Source organism: Heterodontus francisci, chromosome 18, assembly GCF_036365525.1.
Source record: "Heterodontus francisci isolate sHetFra1 chromosome 18, sHetFra1.hap1, whole genome shotgun sequence".
NCBI classification, from domain to species: domain Eukaryota; kingdom Metazoa; phylum Chordata; class Chondrichthyes; order Heterodontiformes; family Heterodontidae; genus Heterodontus; species Heterodontus francisci.
Window position 1 is genome coordinate 63,403,776 of NC_090388.1, and position 15,238 is coordinate 63,419,013.

The window sequence follows — 15,238 nt, forward strand, 5'->3', positions numbered from 1 at the left end:
TTAAGATACTCCCTAAGGTTTTGGTCACCTCCCTTAATATTTCCTTTGGTGGCTTAGTGTCAGAATTGGTCTGATACCAATCCTTGGGGTATTTTACGATATTAATTTTTACAATTAATCATTAAAGAGGAAGATGTCAGGTGACAATAAAAGAAGGCAAGGGAAATGGGCAGAAACTAAAAATTGGCATTTTTGAGGAGTGTGGAGAAGCTGGGAATAATGTTTTGGTGGTGGGGAAAGAGGAGAGAGGCAGAAAGTGCAGCTTTGCCTATGAATAGGGGAGAAGCTAGCAGCAGCCTTTTGGAATGGATTTGGAAGGAGTTTTCTAGAATTACTGAGAGATATTGGGAGGGAGACGAGTGAAAGCCAGTAGTAATTAAAGGGGATAAAGAGTGACAGCAGGAGCTCTGGCAAAGGGAAGAGTCCCACCTTGGGCTAGGAGAGAATAGAAAAGTACCACCTTAACAAGGTTTGAGGGGAAGAAGCATGCCTGATCTAATTGGAGAAAGACTGGGTAGACAGTCTTTGTGGACTGTGGTACAGGAGTTGTATGTGGGCGTGTGACTGTTGGGTAACGTTTTTGTTATGTGAAAGTCTGGTTTTAAAAAGTACTTGAAATTATGAAGTGTAAAAGTCCTTAAAATTAACCCAAATACACCTTTTTAATGTTAAAAAAAAACCCAATATTCTTCAAAACATATAACAACTTGTTTTCACATGACAAGGCTGTTCTGGGATTTTGCATTTTCTAGGCTATTATGCTCAAAAAAGTTTTCTTTGTAAGTTGGCACCTGTACTATGTACACAGCATCATGGGTGTGAATCCACAGTACCTTGGCAGAAGTCTGGATGCCTTGAGGCAATTCACTGTTGTTTAATTTGGTAAGAAAATTACATGGGATCAGGTGATTAAGACGCCATGGGTGACAAATCCCTAACCTCTGGAATTCCGACCCTAAACCCCTCTGCTTCTCTACCTTTCTACCTCTACCCCTCTTTTACATTCTTTAAGACGCTGCCAAGTTTTTGGTCACCTCCCTTAATATTTCCTTAGGTGGCTTAGTGCCAAAATTCATCTGATGCCAATCCTTGGGGCATTTTACGATATTAAAGGTACTCTGTAAAGGTCATCAGTACTGTAGCCATGCCTGCTGAGAATAAATATTAGTTCCTGTATTTATCATCGTATAGCATATCATGTGTAATAAAGCAAAGATTCCGCTGACTGAATGGATCAGGGGTTGTCTTTCAAAACAACCTGCGTTAAGTCTCTCACACAGTCATTTTCTGCTGCTACATAACGTCACCGTGCAATGAGAACTTGGCATAGGCCACCCATAATCAAAAAAGTGATGGTCAGGCAGCTTAGAATGTGTCACTGGAATAAATTTGCCAGCTCCATGATCCATTACGGAGATCTCCCTGAAAAAAACCTTTTCATAATTATCTCTTCCACATTTTGTATGAAATCTTTCCGCCACTATGCCTTTAATAAATGTACCTTCACTAAGTTACCACTTCCTGTTGAACTGCACAATATTACCTGTCACTTCTTAATCTAAGAAGATAACAAGCACGCACTTTTAAAACAACAAGTTCTGCTTACTTGAAATTAACCCAAATACACCTTTTTAATGAAAAAAAATACACCAATATCCTTCAAAACATATAACAACTTGTTTTCACATGACAAGGCAGTTCTGGGAATTTGCATTTTCTAGGCTGTTATGCTCAAATAAGTTTTCTTTGTAAGTTGGTACCTGCACCATCTACACAGCATCATGGGTGTGAATCCACAGTACCTTGGCAGAAGGCTGGATGGCTTGAGGCAATTCACTGTTTTTTGATTTGGAAAGAAAATTACATTGGGTCAGGTGATTAAGAGGCCATGGGTGTTAATCAATTTATTGGTTAAAGTATACTGCTTGGTGAACTGGTTAGTGACTCTGCTTGGAATTTATCCTTGTGGTGGCCCCACCCACCAGCAAAATAAAAGTCAAGGGTGTGCCAGCTTCTGCTGGGCCTGGAAGCCACACTGTAATTTTACGTGGCCCAGGCCCTTAATTGGCCTCGGGTGGGACTTCTGCCCCTCTGAGGCAGGAGATCCCGCCTTCAAGAGCTGTCAGCCAATCAGAGGGCAGGCAGCTCTTCAGTCTGAGCAGTGCCTCCATAATTCTGTCGTGTTGTGTCCAAAGGACCCTATGACTCAATCAACTTCTATGTGTTCCCCGCCCCCCACCCCCTCTCCCCCCCCCCCCCCCCCCCCCCCAAGGTCGCTAGCTGTTTAAAGTGTGTCATAGGCTCTCAAAATTAAGGTGCTTTCTGAACACTGTACTGTCATTACGTGGTGTAGTAGGAGAGTCTAGATGTGTCAGCACGAGAGACAATAACATCACCCATGCCCATTCCACACCTGCTGTGATATTGGATGCCATTTCACCATACCCACTGATCTGTGTACCAGCAGATCCAATGACAGCAGTGAGATTTGATCACCATACTCAATACAAGGAGACATTGGAACCCATGATCATGAAAGCAGCGGTTTAAACCTTCACATTCAATGCTAGTTTGGCTTTTGTGCCTCTGCCACATGCGCTCAGCTACACATGTCTTTGATATATATATATATATATATACCCTTTAAACTACAGTAGCATGCGATTTCCTGCCCACTAATGGCCAAGCGCCATAACTTCATAGAAGTGTACGGTACAGGAGGCTATTTGGCCCGCTGTTTCTCAGTTGGCTCTTTAATAGGGCAATCTAAAACTAATCTCACTGCCTCGTGTGCTCCCCATAGTTGATGAGCTGCAGAGGATAAATGTTGGATATGAATGGAGTGTCAACTAGGTGAAGTGCTGCAGAAAGGTCAGAGAGGATTGGAAGGATAACTTGCACACAGAATATTAGCGACTTTGACAAGTTTTGGTGCTGTGTATAAGATGGAAAACACTGAAGGAATTCAAAGTGGGAATCTTATGAAAAGTGGCTCTAAAAATGGTTTAAACATCCTGCTACATTCTAGGAAAACAAAGTGTTAATGTTCTTGCACGCATAGAATAGAATGTATGCAAACTGCAGCTGGCTTCAGTTGGTGCCAAGAGCAGGCGGATTTGGGTTGTCAAAGGCATGCCTGAAGATAACGTACAAGTTATGCTGTCTGGGGAAGATATGCGAGACTGAGAGGGGCCCAAAGGAATGTCAGTTGTATGTAGTAATCTCAGATTTTGCTGTTATTTAAGTCCAGGAAATTAAAGGAGTGACCAACCAACGGATAATCCAGTGCTTTCTTATATTAATATTTGCTCATTACAAATGTTTGGCATGTCTAATTAAGAAAATTAACTCCTAAACAGTGAAACCTTGCAATAAAAGAAATATAGGACTAGGCCATTTAGCCCTTCGTGCTTGTCTCGACATTCACCAAGATCCTGGCTAATCTGCAACCTAACCTTTGCCCCATATCCATTAATACTTTTGGATTACAAAAATCTATTAATCTTGGATTTAAGATGAACAATAGTTTCTAACTCCCGTATCCGTTCCTCTTAACATCTTGAAAACATAATTAAATCACCCCTTAACCTTCAAAATGCCAAGGAATACAACCCTAGTTTGTGTAATCGTGCCATGCAATTTAACCTTTGGAGTCCAGGTATCATTCTAGTAAACCTAGGCTGCACTCCCTCCAAGGCCAATATATCCTTCCTAAGATGTGGCACCCAGAATTGCTCACAGTACTCCAGGTATGGTTTAAGCTGGGCTTTATATGACTAAAGTATAATTTCTACCCTGTTGTATTCCAGTCATCCTTTTTGATTGTTCTCTGTACCTGTTCATGACATTTTAATGATCTATGTACCTGGACCCCCAAGTCTCTTTGGACCTTTGCTGTTTCTAGATTTTCCCCATTTAAAAAGTACCTTGTCTATCCTTTTTAGGTCTAAAGTGTATGAACATATATATACCTACATTAAAATTCATTTGTCACAGTTTTGCTTATTCACTTAATCTGTCTATATCTCTTTGTAATTTTATGCTTCCATCTACACTGCTTGCAATGCTGGCGATCTTTGTCTTTGACAAGTTTAGACATGTGGCATTTTATCCCATCATCTAAGTTGTTAAAGCCCCAACACAGATCTTGCATATCAACAGCAATGCCGTGTCCATGTGGTTATTTGACATTGCTTGTCTATTCACCAATGTACCACTTTAAGGAAGCCATAGATATTTGCGCTGCAGCACTATATCATGGTGATCTAGACCTGCTGCCTTTGCGTGAATCAGTATTCATTGAACTTCTGAACTCGGCAACTCGCGCAGTTGAGTTCAGTTTTAACAACACTATGTATGCCCAAATAGATGGTGTTGCCATGGGATCCTCTCTAGGCCCAGCTCTCGCAAACATCTTTGTTGGGTTCCATGAGAAACATGTCTTTGAGGGAATGACACCTAACCTCCTACCTCTTGCATATTTACAATGTAGATGATACATTTGCTATATTTGAATCTGCAGCTGCAAGCAATAATTTCCTTACATGTCTTGATGGGCTCCATCCTGTGCTCAAATTCACCTTTGAAATGGAGCAGTCAAATGAGCTCCCTTTCCTTGACATACTAGTTGAGAAATCTGTAAAGGTGTTCTCTACTCTGGTCTACCACAAACCTACCTTCACTGGTCAATACAAGCATTGGGATTCTTGCAATTCCACGTGCTATAAGATTGGCCGTATCGGCACATACCATCCTGACTTGGAACTATATTGCAGTTCCTTCACTGTCGCTGGGTCAAAATCCTGGAATTCTCTTCCTAACAACACTGTGCGTATACCTACCCCACATGGACTGCAGCGGTTCAAGAAGGCAGCTCACCACCGTCTTCTCAAGGGCATTTAGGGATGGGCAATAAATGCTGGCCAAGCCAGTGATGCCCACATCCCATGAATGAATTAAAAAAAACTTGTAAATAGGGCTTGAGCCATTTGCTCACCACGCAAGCTTGATGCTGAATTAGGGTAAATCAAAGGCATCCTGCATAACAATGGCTAACCTGATCAGATAATTTCTCACTGTATATCATGCAAACTTATGAACGGGCCTAAGGCTTGTCATTTTTGGTCCTGCAAAGTGCCCAGTCTACCTCAAATTACTCTGGAAGGGTAATGTATCATAAAAATTTGAGCAACGGGTGAAGCTAGCTGTTTCATGCTGTTACTGTGCAGTAGCAACACATGTGGTGTTCACCACTAACAGGATGCTGCCGTCAAGCCAAAAAGACATTTTGCCTATCACACAAATGAGTAATGTGATATATGAATTTCAACGCCAGTGTGATGCTAGGTATATAGGCCATACATCCCAAAGACTGGCGGATTGTATCAAACAACATATCCCTTCCGCTGTTCGCAATGGGCAAGGTACAGGCTGTACCTAACCATCCTGTGCTTGCAAAACCCAAAACACAGTGTCCAACATTAGATGTGATTCCGCGATTGGACAACATTTGCTAAATAATCCTCAGTGTGCTAAGAATTACATTGACAACCAATTGTCATTCGGGCTCACAGTGAGGTGCATTTATGCGTACTGGAAGCTACATATATTAATCCACAGGACCCTGTTCTTTGCAGACAGAAAGAACATGCACACACATTGCACCTGTTTCAGCTAAACAAAATAAGAGGTAGCCATTTTCTGATGCATTGCTCAGCGCAATGCCTTGACCAATTAGAGTCAAGCTGCCTGGTTTAAATTTCAAACAAAGCTTGGCAGTTAACTGTCAGTCACCATAAACTGGTGCATTCTCCATGGCGATGCCTCTACCAATCAGAGTCCACTTGCCAACCAATCAGCACTCTCTTATATAGTATAAATTTGTTGCTTGCCTTACATTGGTATTCTTGCGATTTGTCCGGATGAGTACAAGACGAAAAGCTTCGACAAAATGTCTCTATTTTCAGCAATACCCAACACAGATCGTTGCAGGAAACCACTAGTTACATCCTGCCAATTAGTATACATACCTGCCAGTTATCTCAACTCTCTGACTCCGACTGCTCAGCCAATTTTCTAACCGTCATTAATTTACCTTCAATTCCATGAGCTCGAACTTTAGCTAAGTCTGTTCTGAGGGACTTTATCAAATACCATCTGGAAGTTCATATAATTAACATTCAGAGATATTTTTCTGTCCACTACTTTAGTCACCTCTTCTAAAAATTCAATCTGGTTCACTAGGCATAGCTTACCCTTTATAAATCCATGCTGACACTCTGATCAACTGAAAATTTTCAATATATTCGGTTCCCCCATCTTTATAGACTCAATTTCCCAACAACAGATGTTAACCCAACTGGTCTAAAATTCCTTGGTTTCCTTCTGTCACCTTTCTTAAATAGCGCAATTTTCCAATCTAAAGGAGGAGTTCCTGATTCGAGAGAACTTTGGAAAGATTTTTCTTCAATGATCAGATAGCAAAAGAGTTATCACTAATGAAAATAAATATATCAAAAAATGTAGCATTTTGAGGTTTTTGGCTGGCCTGGGAAGAATTTTTGATTTTAATTATAACACACTGGATTTCAACTTTCCCTCTGCTCAGATGTAGAGAAAAAAATCTGGTGGGTGTATTGCTTATTCCTTTGAGAACCACTGACCTTTCCGCCATTAGTTTGAATGGAAGGAAAATTGGTGGGGGGCGGGCGGAGAATGGGGAATGGGGGTATCAGTTACCTGCCTTTGATCCTCTTGCCTGATTTTCTCCTTGGCACTCCACACAAAGCAATATTTAACAGCCAGGCCACAAAAATGAAAATCTAGCCATCATGTCATGGTATTAAACTCAGCTTTGGGTTTCTAGGGGTTAACTTGAGCTTTAAAATAAGCACACGGGTGCAGGAACAAAGGATGACTAAGAATTTCAACAACCTCTTCCAAAAGGAAATGGGATGCCTTGAGGAGAAGTTGCGGCGGGGGAATGGTGGAATTATCTGCAAAATTTTTTATCCAAATCAGTGTGAGAATGCGGATGTGGGGGTGGAGTGGGGTTCTCTTTTAACATTGCAATGCCTCCTAGTGCTATTCTCACACGTAATATTAGAAATATTATAGCCTTGGTTCAAACATGGACAAAAGAGTTCGAACTCAAGAGGTGAGGTGAGAATGCCTGCCCTTGACGTCAAGGCAGCATTTGACCGAGTATGGCATCAAGGAGCCCTAGCAAAACTGAGGTCAATGGGAATCAGGGGGAAAACCCTCTGCTGGCTGGAGTCATACCTAGCGCAAAGGAAGATGGTTGTAGTTGTTGGAGGTCAATCATCTGAGCTCCAGGACATCACTGCAGGAGTTCCTCAGGGTAGTGTCCCAGGCACAACCATCTTCAGCTGCTTCATCAATGACCTTCCTTCAATCATAAGGTCAGAAGTGGGGATGTTCGCTGATGATCGCACGATGATCGCACAATGTTCAACACCATTCGTGACTCCTCAGATACTGAAGCAGTCCGTGTAGAAATGCAGCAAGACCTGGACAGTATCTAGGCTTGGGCTGATAAGTGGCAAGTAACATTCATGCCACACAAGTGCCAGGCAATGACCATCTCCCCTTGACATTCAACGGCATTACCATCGCTGAATCCCCCACTATCAACATCCTAGGGGCTACCATTGATCAGAAACTGAACTGGAGTAGCCATATAAATACCATGGCTACAAGAGCAAGTCAGAGGCTAGGAATCCTGAGGCGAGTAACTCACCTCCTGACCCCCTAAAGCCTGTCTACCATGTACAAGGCACAAGTCAGGTGTGTAATGGAATACTCTCCACTTGCCTGGATGGGTGCAGCTCCAACAACACTCAAGAAGCTCGACACCATCCAGGACAAAGCAGCCCGCTTGATTGGTACCCCATCTACAAACATTCACTCCCGCCACCACTGATGCACAGTGGCAGCAGTGTGTACAAGATGCACTGCAGCAACGCACCAAGGCTCATTAGACAGCACCTCCAAACCCACGACCTCTACCAACTAGAAGGCCAAGGGCAGCAAATACATGGGAACACCACCACCTGCAAGTTCCCCTCCAAGTCACACACCATCCTGACTTGGAACTATATCGCCGTTCCTTCACTGTCGCTGGGTCAAAATCTTGGAACTCCCTTCCTAACAACACTGTGGGTATACCTATCCCAAATGGACTGCAGCGGTTCAAGAAGGCAGCTCACCACCACCTTCTTAAGGGCAATTAGGGATGGGCAATAAATGCTGGCCTGGCCAGTGATGCCCACATTCCATGAATGAATAAAAAAAAATGCCTCCTTTTGCTGAGAATAGTGGCTTAGCTAATCGGGAATGTTGGTCTATGCAAGAGGAAGGAGGTGGAGGGTTCTGATTTGAGATTGTAGCTTTGATTGGCAGATCGATTAACCAATCCCACAGTCCAAGTGCTGAGGTTACGTCTTCGACTTCCTCTTTATCTGAACTGTGGAGGTACGTCTGAAGTAAGTTTAAATAGGAAATGGTCAAAAAGAGAGAGAAACACTCTTCCTAAAATTCATGACACCAGCTTCAGGAATTACCAGTGCGGAAAGGTGGCTTTTGTATCACAGCATAACCACTGCTCCCATTTTCTTGCCCAGCATCTGTTGATAATGATTCTGTTCTGGTCATTTACAGCTCCTCCAGATCCATCTCTTGTTTCTTCTGGTCCTGTCTTTTGTTTCCGTTTTTTTCCCCATTACCTTCCACTTTTGCCTTGCACCATCACTGCTTATGTTATTTAATCTCTCCTGTCCTCCATATCTTCACAGACTTTTAATCTTTTCTCCCATTCCCCCTCCTTTCCCTGCCTCTGTACTCACTTGAAATCTGAATTATTAACTGTTTCCCTTTCCATGGATGCTCCCTGACCTGATGAGTGTTGCTAGTATTTTCTGTTTTTATTTCATATATCCAGCATCTGCAGTATTTTGCTTTTCTAAAGTTAATTTTGCTCATTAACAGGGCATATTATCAGAAGTAATGTGAAACGCATTGAATATCAATAAAAGTTGTGTTTTACGTAACATGAATTATTTTATTGATTTACGTTTTACTTCATTTCACTAGAGTGTCTATCCGTCTGTCTGCTGGAGATATTTCTCATAGCCTGGAAAAAAAGATAAATTCTTAATTATACAATGCCCAAAATATTCACAACCTCACCCACTCACATGCAGACACATGCACACACACAAGAGACAGAGATTAGATGATAGCATGCATTTAAGTCCAACTTTTGTGAAAAAGAGTTCACTTTGAAATCTTCTTGGTTTTTCAAGAGGAATTTTTAACAGCGGTGTAGACCTGGTGTTCCTTTTCTTGGTTCAATGAGGTATTGCAGACTCCTGTGGTTAAGATTTAGTTGGTGGCGAGAAGCCTGTTACAATTTCTTAGATGGTGAGTTTTCAAGGTCATCTTGCAGTGTCTGCCTCTGTGGTTTAAAGATGTTACAGGCAGGATTTTCATCTTGGCTGGAATGCGTTTCTTAGCTTCCTGACTAGCTTTCCATCTCTGTCTTTCAAAGAGCTCTTTTCTAAGAAAAACCTTATCAAGCTTGAATTTGGTCAGGTGACCATAAATGTTCTCCCGTGGTGTGTTCATACAATTTCTTTGAATGTGCGGCCATTGCAACACAATAGGATTTGAATGTGGCTTATCTTGATAAAGTGGTGTTATATCCAACCTATTATCTTGGCTTTAAATCCAGTGTCTACCTGTCAGTGAAGGCCTTTGTCAACCCAATTCTTGAAGACAGGAGCCATTTAGCATTGAATGGGCTGTTTAGCCTTTTAATGTGCTTTCCCCAGGACTAGTCCAGATGTGATGCTGGGTTTAGTCTTCAGTAGTCACCTCTTACTCCATCTTGTCTGCAGCAAGAGTGTGTCCATTTTTCAGAATTTAGTTCTTTAGTTCTTTTTTACGGTTCATAATTGCTCCAGTAAACTTTTGTTTACTAACTGTTCCTTGCGTGAGCGTGACGCATGCTTGCAGTGGGGATTAAAATCCAAAGGCAATCTCAGGTCTCAAGGGAACCTTTGCTTTTGAAATATGATAACATACTTTAATGAGGCACCAGGAATACTAAATAAATCAGCCTCACCATCTGTACCACCAAGGACCAAACTGAAGCACTTTGCATCGGAAGTGATTCCATGGACAGATTTTGATAATCCACAGCCCAACTTTGAGTTTAACTCTGAACCTTGATCTTGTGGTAGGCCCCAGATGACCAAACTCCCTACTAGCCCATAAATTCAGATCGGCAATATCCAGGAAGAACCTAAATCCAGACCTGTAGGCAGGCTCAACTCAACTATAGCTCTTGACACTTTTCAGATGCAATGCTGCTGTGAAATTTCCTTGCCTCACCTCAGCTTAAACATATGAACTGATAATGTAACCACCGGCTGTTGATTGACCATTCACATGAGCATATTGCTCATCATTGCTCTACTTTTCTTTTGCCTATTTTCACTCTTCAATCCCACCTATTACCCAGCCTCTGTCTCCTGTACGTCTCTCCCTCTGCATAGCACCATGCTTGTGTTGACGTGCTTGTCCGATATCCCATGCAAGGTCAGATTAAAGCTGAGGCTTAGTGCAGGCAAAGTGTCCATTTTGCATGCTCAGTATTTTTTTATTTAGAGATACAGCACTGAAACAGGCCCTTCGGCCCACCGAGTTCGTGCCGACCAACAACCACCCATTTATACTAATCCTACATTTAACCCCATATTCCCTACCACCTACCTACACTAGGGGCAATTTACAATGGCCAATTTACCTATCAACCTGCAAGTCTTTGGCTGCGGGAGGAAACCAGAGCACCCGGTGGAAACCCACACGGTCACAGGGAGAAATTGCAAACAACGCACAGGCAGTACCCAGAACGGAACCCAGGTCGCTGGAGCTGTGTGGCTGCGGTGCTAATCACTGTGCCACCCTAAAATGAACAGAAGAACTAAATTCTGAAAAATGGACACACTCTTGCTGCAGACAAGATGGAGTAAGAGGTGACTACTGAAGTAGTGAGAAGAATGATGCTAACAAATACAGTAAATATAATTTCACACTCCATAATGCTATTATTAGGAGAGGATTAGGGACAGTATTCATGTAAAGAAGAATAGAATTGGACAAAGACATGCACATGAAACTGTTACAATCAAGGCGGGAGTAATGCATTGTTAATTCAGTCCCACTACCCACAGGTCACAGCACATTAGTAAAGTTTCCCACCTACTGGAAAAATAGCCAAATTAATTACTTCATTTGTCCCCAGAATAAAGCACGCCAAGCCAGATTTCTTTAAACAACAATAAAATTAACTATTTATGAATAAACCAAGTTTTAAATGATAATGAGATGAATCTATATGTCTGGAAAGATTGTATAACTCCTTAATCTTCCTAACTCTCATGCACACACACATTCAAATACCAACGGTTAACCCGGGAAAATGGAAATATTTACTTTACAAGAGTTTCTTAGGGTAAATAAATAACTGGGTTGTAACTTTTGGTAGTATTTTCCTGGATCAGTGAGGTGTCCCAGAGTCGAATAGTCGACTCTGTTTAAAGTTGCAATTTAACAGCAGAAACTTCTTTGAGAGATTTCCAAAAACACAAAAGTCAACAGGACTTACTCTGCAAAGGAGCCTTCTCCACAGCACAGCAATTACAGAACTCAGTCCTCAGACAGGAATTCTTGAATGGAGGCAACAGCAACTTGCCACACCCAAAACATGGTGCAAGGCAAAAGTGGAAGGTAATGGGACAAAAACGGAAACAAAAGCTAGGTCCAGAAGAAACGAGATGGATCTAGAGGAGCTGTAAATGACCAGAACATAATCATTATCAACAGCTGATGGGCAAGAAAATGGGAGCAGTGGTTATGCTGTGATACAAAAGCCACCTTTCCGGACTGGTAAGTCCTGAAGCTGGTGTCATGAATCTTAGGAAGAGTGTTTCTCTCCCTCTTTGACCGTTTCCTATTTAAACTTACTTCAGACATACCTCCAGTTCAGATAAAGAGGATAAGAGCAAAATATTGCGGATGCTGGAAATCTGAAATAAAAACAAGAAATGCTGGAAATACTCAGCAGGTCTGGCAGCATCTGTGGAGAGAGAAGCAGAGTTAACGTTTCAGGTCAGTGACCCTTCTTCAGAACTGGCAAATATTAGAAATGTCAAAAGTTATAAGCAAGTAAAGCGGGGGTAGGGCAAGAGATAACAAAGGAGAAGGTGTAGATAGCTCAAGGTCACAGAATAGCTGACCAGAAGGTCATGGAGCAAAGGCAAACAATATGTTAATGGTGTGTTGAAAGACAAAGCATTAGTACAGATAGGGTGTTAACGGACTGAAAATTGAACAGCAGCAAGTACAAGCATGAAAAAAAAACAGTGGGTAAGAGTTTCTTAGGAGTAAATAAGCAACTGGGTTGTAACTATTGATAGTATTTTCCTGGATCAGTGAGGTGTCCCAGAGTTGAATATTCAGATGCCATTCGATGTCTCTCCTGGTGAAATTAATGAACAGTCTATGTTGGGTAGGCATTCAAGGTAGATCGTCTGCAGCAGGCATCACACAGATCTTTCAGCAGATTACAGAACTCATTCCTCAGACAGGAATTCTTGCATGGAGGCAACAGCAACATGCCACACCCAAAACATAGGCTTTCTTTCTCCAAAACAGTGTCTCCCCACAGAATGTAGCAATTCCTCCTTTCTCTGGGTCTTTTCCTCTTTTATACAGGAATTATTTTTCAAGGGAGAGTGTGTTCTGGGCTGTATTCCTGGCCAGTTTCCAGCAGTAACTCTTTCAGCTGCTCACAGCCCACTGGTTTCTTCTTTCACTGCCAAAATGGAACTGAAAGCTTCCAGCAGTCCAAATCACAAAACTGCCATAAATCTTTCCGTTGCTTGGATATTAGTTTACAGCTTGCACTCTTCAAAGACTAAATTTCAACTCTCAAGGCTCACAGAAAACACCCTTCTCCCAGTTTTAAAGGCACACAGACCTAATTGTTTTTTTAAAAAGAATAAAACTCTTATGACACCTCCGCCCTTGGTGAAATGAAACACCATTCTTGAATGCATTTCATTACATTGTAAACCAAAAATTGAAAAAAACATTTAAACAAATTTTTGCATTCATGCCCTCATTCACTCTACTAATTTTTCTTTGTACCATTGTTACTCATGTAACTCAGCAAGATTTAACTCATGACAAAGCATCAACAATTAAATTGTTGTTTCCCAAAATGTGTACAATTTTCAAGTGTTCAGGCTGTAACAATAATCTCCATCGAAATATTCCAGCATTTTGGTTTTTAAATTTTTCCACAAACGCTATTGGATAATGGTCAGCATATGTTAATGTTTCTTTGTAGAGTTGGCGGACAACTACTTCAAAATGTTTAAGAGCCAGCAAAAGTCCTAATGTTTCCTTTTCTATGGTGGAATACTTCGTTTGGTGGCAATTCAGTTTTTTTGCGAAGTACCCTACCGGTTTTTCGATGCCCGATTCAACATCCTGCAATAAGATTACTCCAAGTCCCCAGGTCGCTAGCATCAATTGCTTCCTTGAAAGGTTTTGAAAAATTTGGAGCAGCTAACACTGGTTCATTAGTCAAAATTGCTTTTAGCTTTTCAAAAGCTGCCTGTCACTCATCTGACCATACAACTTTGGTTTTCTTTTTCTGTAACAAATTGGTTAATAGAGCAGCTACAGCACTAAAATTCAATATAAACTTTCTGTAGAAACCACACATCCCCAAAAAACTCAATTTCACATTTCGTCTGAGGGATAGGGAATTCCACTAAGGCTTGTACTTATACTGTTCTTGGCAATACTTGCCCTTGCCCTACTATATGTCCAAGGTAAGTCACGCTTGCTTTTCTGAATTTACTTTTTGCCAGATTTACCACTGAATCAGCAGCTTGTAACTTCTGAAGCTGAGTTTCTAGCTGTTTTAAGTGTTATTTCCAAGTGTCACTGTATATTAGTACATCATCAAGATACATTACACAGTTGGGAACATTGGTTACCACCTGATTCATCAGTCTTTGAAAAGTTGCTGGGGCATTTTTTAGTCCGAATGGCATCCCTTGGCATTGATAAAGACCGTCTGGTGTGACAAAAGCTGATATTTCTTTAGCTCGAGGTATCAAAAGTACTTGCCAGTATCCCTTCAACAAATCTATCTTTGTAAGAGACATAGCACTGCCCACTTTGTCAATACAGTCTTCTAAATGAGGAATTGGGTAGGATTCTGTCCTCATTACCACATTGACTTTTCTGTAGTCTATACAAAGTCACATTGGCCCATCAGGTTTCACACTAAGACTATTAGTGAACTCCAGCTGCTTTGACTAGGTTTAATTAAGTTATTTTCCAGTGTGTATTGAATTTCTACTTTTATTTGGGCCTGTTTGTTTAGAGATACAGCACTGAAACAGGCCCTTCAGCCCACTGAGTCTGTGTTGACCATTTATACTAATCCTACATTTCTACCACATACCTATACTAGGGGCAATTTCTAATGGCCAATTTACCTATCAAGCTGCAAGTCTTTGGCTGGCAGAGCACCCAGCGAAAACCCACACGGTCATAGGGAGAACTTGCGAACTCCACACATGCAGTACCCAGAATTGAACTTGGGTCGCTGAAGATATGACGCTGCAGTGCTAACCACTACGCCACTGTGTCTGGACTTAAATGGTGAAGAGTTTGTTTTAAAGGAACTGATTCCACATCCAAAACATGTGTGGCTAAGGTTGTACACCCAGCTTATCCTGACAGACTCTTAAATGTCGTGAGTAGCCTGGTTAGGTCTTCACGTTGTTCTGCATCTAAGTACAAAAGCATGTTGTTCAATTTTCCTAGCCATTCTGTATTCGCTAACTGGATAGTAGGAGGTTCAATGTGAGAATTGTCTAGGCCTCCTTCTGCCTCATCTTCACTATTCTTTTCCTTATCAACAGTCCCCATTACCTAACATCCCAGTACTGGCTTATCCTCCTCCCTGTGATAATATTGTTTCAACATATTGATGTGACAGAATCGATTCTTTTTCTGGCAATCAGGGGTGTAATCTACCTTACCTACTCTTTTGACCACTTTATATGGACCACTGAACTGTGCTTTTAATGGTTCCCCCTGTAATGGTAACAATACCAATACTTCATCCCCT